Consider the following 7,144-nt stretch of genomic DNA (forward strand, 5'->3'; position numbering starts at 1 on the left):
CAGTGGCTCAGTCCTTCCAGAGAAGCTTTTTCATTCTTTGCCAGCATGCCTCCCCTTAAAGAAATGATGCTGTTGTTACTGAAGGTGGACAGTGGTATGCTACCCCACCTACCTCCATGTCACCTTCACTTAGAATCTTTTGAATCTATTCCTTTTTCTAAACATGGAGGGAGAAAAATGCCATTATATCCACAGGAAGCTGTTCTTGAATCCGCTGAACAGAACGCTGTAACTTAGTCATGCTGATCTCTCTCCAGAGCACAGCTTTCCACAGAGAGTCTAAATAAGACCAGCTCTCCCACCACAAATGGCCCTGTGTATGTGGATTGGTCTGAGAATTGATTCACGAGCAGATGAAAGTTACAAAAATATATATAATCTCCGGCTAGAGAGTGAGCTAAATGAGTCAAGAGAACATGATGTTCTGCTGTCACTGAGAGCCTAATATTGTGGAATCCCAGGCTGATGAGGACATTCTGGGGCTCCTATGGTCCCTATGAATGAAGTCTGTGTGTAAATAAAGAGAGGAGTGAAGCCTGCCAGAGAACCTCTTGCTGCTTGGCAAGCATCAGGGTTCTCATCACTTAATCAGTATAAGGGCCATTAGGAAATAGAGAATTTGGGCCACTTGGTAGCTTTCATTGAGCTCTGGGAAAAAGGGCCCACTCTCAGCAAAATGGTAGAGTAGGTAAGGTTTGATTTTAGGGCCTTCTCTTTATCGATGACCTGCTTTCTGTCCCCAGGGTCCTTCCAGGGTCTCATCTATATCTCACCTGCCATTGCATTGTTATCCTGGACCTTCCTTTTCAGAGTAGTATTCATTTTATAGTCCTTGCTGTCCAGTCTGTCAAGCTCTTATCCATCAACAGGCCTGTCCTACATCCAGCCCTTTCATAGGGCAGACCTTTTTTCTGTGATGGAGGACTGTATCCACATCTGGATTTCATATATTTGGAAGGACATTGACTAAACAGTCTATCTAGAGGAGGGAAGCTAGGTGGGACAGTGGATAGACTACCAGATCCAGAGTCAGGAAGAACCAAGTTAAAATCCAGCCTTAGATATTTACTAGTTATGTGACCTTGGGAAAGTCACTTAACCCTGTTGGCTTCAGTCTCCTTATCTGTAAAATGAATTGGAGAAAGAAATGACAAACCTCTCTAGTATCTTTGCAAAAAAGAAAGGGTCACAAAGAGTTGTGCACAACAGAAAGGACTGAACAACAACATATCTAGAGGAAATTGACAAGAATTGTCAAAGGACTTGGGACTTTAATATAGAAAAATTAGTTTAAATGCTGGGGGGAAAGAGGTGTAGAGGGGATTGGGAGGTGGAGATTAGCCTAGAGAAGAAGATGCCAGTATGTGGAAGGAAGGGATCTAATCACTGTCTTTATATAGTTCACAAAATCACAGAATTTCAGACTTGGAAGGAACCTCAGAGTCCATTTAGTACAACCCATACTACCTAAAGAATCCCTTCTTCAGCATGATTGCTTGAATGGATGGATGAGTGAGTGAATGAATTAATGAACCAATGCATAAATCAATGAATAAATGAAAGACATTTACTAAGCACTTACAAAAGAGAAATGCAAAAGCAAGGCAGCCTTTGCCCTCAAGAAATTTACATTTACTAGTTGAAAGACAACATATATAAGGGAATGGTGACCAGAGAAGGGTGTTTTGGTTTAGAAAGTCAAGGAGGTGGTGAACATATAAATAGAGGCATCAGTTGATATATCTGTTCTAGAAGGAATGTCAGTGTTGGTTTGATGACAGAGGTGGAATGTGGAGGGAATGTAGGTTGCGAGGATGTGACTGGTTTGGACAGTCAGATGAAAAGTGAAGCATGGTCTGGCTTTGGGGGGCAGTGAAATATAGGGAGGGCTATGTGTATATGACTATTTGTCTCACCTATTGGGGTGGATTACCTCAGAGTGGTGGTTCCCAAGGGGATTGGATGAAATCACCCATGTGTAAAAAGTGGTCATCTACTCTTTGCTGGAAGATTTCCAAAGACAACCTTCTGAACCCATTCCCTTTTTAGATGGCTTAGGTTGCTTTAAAGTTTTTCTTCATATTGAAATTTGCATCTTTGCAACTTTCACCTGCTGCCCCTAGTTTTGCTTTATTCAATGGATTTTCATGTAAAAGCAGGAGTGAAGTTTTATATTTCAGAAAATAACAGAACCAATACTAATGAGTGAAAGTTATTCTTCCAAGCATGCCTAAAGGAGCTTCCTAAAATCCTGAGCAATGCAGAAGAAATGATCTACCTCCTACTGAAGTAAGGGATCACTGGGTTCACTGTCACTGGAGGTTTTCAAATGGATACTGGACAACCACTTGGCTGGGATGTTGCAAAAGAGGTTCCTGTTCCTGTGAGTTAGGCCAAGTGATTTATGAGATCCTTTTTTTTTGGGGGGGGGGAGGGCAATTGGGGTTGTGACTAGCTCAAGGTCACATGGCTAGTTAAGTGTTAAGTATATGAGGCCAGATTTGAACTCAGGTCCTCCTGACTCCAGGGCCAGTGCTCTATTCATTGTGCCACCCAGCCACCCCTTACTGAGATCCTTTCTAATTCTTAGAATCTCTAAGTCTATTATTATCTAACCTGATAAACTGCTCTGGTTTTTTTCATTGCTTTTAGACATATTTGACTCTTTATGATCCCATTTTGGGGTTTTCTTGGCAAAGATACTGGAGTGGTTTGCCATTTCCTTCTCCAGCTCATTTTATAGAGGAAGAACAGAGGCAAACAGGGTTAAGTAACTTGACCAGGGCTACCTCACTAGTAGATGTCTGAGGCCAGTTGCTGGCATATTAATAGATGTTAATATGTTAATGAAAGGAGACTTACCCTCAGAACCCTCCCTTTTAGATCTTTTTTAAGGCAGTATGCTCTCTTGTTTATGGTTTTCCCCCTTCCCCACTTCTCTCTCCATTTTCCTACCCACCATTACCATCTTGGGAAATTATTATGGAAAATAAAAAAAAAGAAACCCACAAAACACAACAACTTAGAGTAGATAAACTCCCAGTATGGAAATTCTCTTTACTGATGCAAATTGGTAGTTCTTTTGTACCTTAGAGAATCTCCTGGGCCAATGAGAGTGTAAGTGACTCACCCATAGTTGCACACAAAATATCTGAGGTGAGATTCAAACTCAGTTCTTCCAAAATCTACCTCTAGCCCCTTGTTAGCATAATATATCTATCCATAAGACTAGCCCTAGGAGGAATTGGAATGAGTCATTACTTCTTCAAGTTCTCCCTAATGGTAGCTGAATTTCAGGGAACTTTGCCTATCTTATTTTGTGGAAATAAGATTCTTTGCCTGTGACCTGGGGCAGTCCTCTAGGGAGGACTAACCTAATATGATAGCAAATGCACCATTGCCTATATAGAACTATACTGATGCTCCCCTCCCCCAATATACATGGGTGTACACCCATACATGGGAAGTCTCTCTCTCTCTCTCTCTCTCTCTCTCTCTCTCTCTCTCTCTATGTCCCCACTTCACTGTGGTACCTTAACATGCTGACACCTGATTCTTCTTTAGAGAAACTTTCTTTCAAGGTGAAAGAATGAGAGACATTTAATTCAACTCAATAAGCATTTATTGTTAATCAAAGTTTCAGTCATGTCCAACTCTTCATGACTTCATTTGGGGTTTTCTTGGCAAAGGCACTAGAGAAGTTTGCCATTTCCTTCTCCAGTTCATTTTACAGATGAGGAAACTGAGGCAAACAGCATTAAGTAACTTGCCCAGGGTCACACTCCAGGTTGGTACTCTCAATTGCGCCAACTGCCCATCCCCTTTGGCATAGTATAGCATGGACAGGTAATATTAATTTGTGAAGGGCGGGGAGGGGAAAGAGTGTTATCTAGGATATAAGGAGGTTGGACCAGTCACAAAAGGCGAGGTAGGACACTGGAATTTAGATCCAGAAGACATGGGCTAGAATAGAGATTCTGTATAGGGACTTTGATCATATAATCTCATATTTCTGTCTCAGGTACCTTGTCTCTCGGATGAGAGGACTTTACTAGATCAGTAGTATCAAACTCCAATAGAAACTAGGGCCACTAAATTATACATGAGGATTCCTGCAGGTAGCACATTGTGTTAGAAAACCACATATTAACATTACCTATGTTCTTTGGCTTTTTGTTATTTTTTAATTTATTTTGTTAAGTATTGCCTAACTATATTTTAATCTATTTTAATCCCAATACTTGGGATTATTGAAGGCCATAATGTGGCCAATCTACTGAATGTTTGACACTTCTGGAAGACGCTAGATTGTTTCCAAGGACTGTATTAGCTCTAGCCCCTGTGTGGTAAAAATGAGAAAAAAATGGATTATCATCCCAAGTAATATACTGTTACTATTGGGATGCTGGCTTGGGGTTTTTGTCTTTTTTTTTTTTTTGAGGATTTGAGTTTTTAGTTAGTAATACACAATTTCAACAGCAAGAGAGTAAAAACTGAATTTTTAAATAGAAAATGGAAAAGACACTGACACAGTTATTCTAATATTTTCTTATATTCAATCTACAAACTCCAATCTCTAATACTTGCAAGGCAATTCTAGAGTTACCACAAATAAATTTGATGTTATTTTTTCATGGTTTGATAATTTAGAAAAAAATATTCTAACTAGTTCAACTAATTTGATGCATTCACAACAAATACAATTAAATGATTCTATATATTCCTTGACCAAGACATGAAGAACAAAAAAAAAAAACAAGCAGTTATGATTCTAAGAGTTATTCTAATCAATTTTCACTTAAATGATATTAAAATTACTAATTTGATCTGCCACAGTTCATGTGTTTCTAGTACAATTAATACACTTTGCTGGTACTATGTTACATAGCAAAATCTCAGAACTTAATATTTATGATGTATGTTTTCATATATAACACTACAAAAGTCAAACTTAACATTTAAGTTAAATGCCTATCAGATCAAAGTTAAAACAATCTGTCATATAAGCAAATTTATTAGCTAATATTATATTATTTTAGGTATGTAATTTATTACCTTAAACCTTCCTCTTTATATGAAAACACAAAATATTCAGTGTATTTATGATTTTATCCATGTGACTTTGAAATTAAGTGTTACTGGGTGGTGAGGTAGTGTAGTGAGTAAAGCGCCAGCCCTGGAGTCAGGAGGACCCGAGTTCGGTTCCAGCCTCAGACACTTAACACCCACACAAAAAAAACTAGCTGTGTAACCTTGGGCAAGTTAAGTGTTACCTTCATGCCATAAAGTCAAGGAATTGTATCTTAGCAGAACATTATTATTCAATGACTCAAAACATTCAAATTTTGTTTGGTAGATTTTTTTTAAGACTATTCCATATTAAACCAAACAGAATGATACTAAATATTGGTTCAAAAAACAAAACATAGTAATAAGAAGAGGTCCAATGACTTTATTCCACAGAAACATTTAAAAACACACAAAAACATTTTAAAATTTCGATGTACATCACCTGCTATTGTTTTAAACCAACCAATTGATCTAGATGCTTTTCTTTGTTTAACTCGTCTTTTACAAGCACATTCAGTCCTCATTGTCTAATGAAACTAGTTCTAATTTCTTCAAAGTCAACCACAAATCCTTTAACGTTTTTGTTCTATTGCAGAATAATCTATAACTTGAGAGAATTTTCTGCCAGTATCCCTTCCCACATTTTTTCATCCTTGATTTCAATTTCTTATCTTCATAGGAACCCTATGCCCCCCTTTTCCATTGTCTGGGTCTTTCAGAAGTGTTTTTTCTTTGTTTGCCTTGTTTTTGTTGTTGTCTTTAATGGTTATTATATGTTTTTTAGTGCTTTTGCTACTACTTTTAAGACTTTGTCAAATCCTTTTACTTCCTTGACTCCTTATTTTTTTCTTGTCTCATCAAAATCTTGGTGCTATGAATTCTAAGTTTATTTTGTGACAAAGATAAGAGATTTCCATTAGACCTGGTTCCAGAGGTTGAACCTGCAGGAGACTCTGCTTTCACATCCTGTTTGTCACTATTTTCTGTTTCACCTCTTGTTCTTTCAACAAAGGGATCAAAAATGTCTTCATCTTTTTTGCTTTCCACTACTTTTAATGTTGCCTTCATTAGAAAGCATTATGATTTTTCAAGTAACACCTGATTGCAGCATAAATCTCGACTGTCTACCATGCATTTATAAGTGAAGCATTGACTTCATTTTCCTAATTATTATCTTCATGATAGATAATAAATAATAATAAATAAAATAAATAATAAACCCTTTTAGAGGCTTATTATCCTCTGTGTCTCCAAATAGTCTTTCAAAGACACCTTCTGCTTTATAGCTTGCTTTCTCCATGCAAACTGTTGCAGCCTGAATTTCAAATAAATCACGAATTTGGTCATGAAGTGTTTCTTTTTCCTTTCTAATTTTATCCCAAATCATCAAGATTGATTCCAATGGAGTAAGTCGTGCATCACTTTAAAACTGTGCAGTCAGTGTTTTATCTTCCACAATTCCTGTTAAAAACTGACACACATATATAGTTCTTAGATAATGTGATGTTTGTCTGATGTGATGAATAAAGGCCTCCACAATGTTGCAGTTGTGCTTGAATTCTTCAATATCATCTTTGCAGAAGGCCTGGCAGAAGTTAAGGCAGAAGAAATCCAGCATCCATCCCCAGGACAAGGAAATAGCTGCTGTATCCATGGTGTAAGGCATGAATTCCTCTTATTCCACTTCCTCAAAAGGAATGAACTGCTGATTCATAATCAAGTTATATACCCATTCCTGTGATAACTTTGGCGCCATAGCTTCCTCTTCCAATTCCCAGCATCTAAGGAACCCCTCTGTCCCTGTTTCTCTTCATAGCAATTTTAAATTTTTTTTCAGGGGTGGTAGGGAGAGAGGACTCTAGCGTGTTGGGTAGAAAGTCTATAGATACCTAGCTAATGTAAAGTATGACAAAGTTGTGATCCAAAAAAGTTTCATCAGGCCAGAATGATAAAGCAAATGTGACAAGATAAAATGATATGAGGATAAACATTAAAATGTTACACCTGGGCTAAAAAAAAACTAGTCTTGTAAATTCAAGAGCTATGTAACATAGAAGTAATGTTTGCACAAAAA

General features: G+C 37.7%; 1 pseudogene; it reads right to left on the bottom strand.

The window, feature by feature from the left end:
* Positions 1–5,583: 5,583 nt before the first annotated feature.
* LOC138163094 (telomeric repeat-binding factor 1-like) lies at positions 5,584–6,826 on the bottom strand (annotated as a pseudogene).
* Between the last annotated feature and the right edge of the window lie 318 nt (positions 6,827–7,144).

Source organism: Petaurus breviceps, unplaced genomic scaffold (assembly GCF_028583685.1).
Source record: "Petaurus breviceps papuanus isolate PSGF00001 unplaced genomic scaffold, PetGlider_PUasm1.0 187, whole genome shotgun sequence".
Classification (NCBI taxonomy): Eukaryota; Metazoa; Chordata; class Mammalia; order Diprotodontia; family Petauridae; genus Petaurus; species Petaurus breviceps.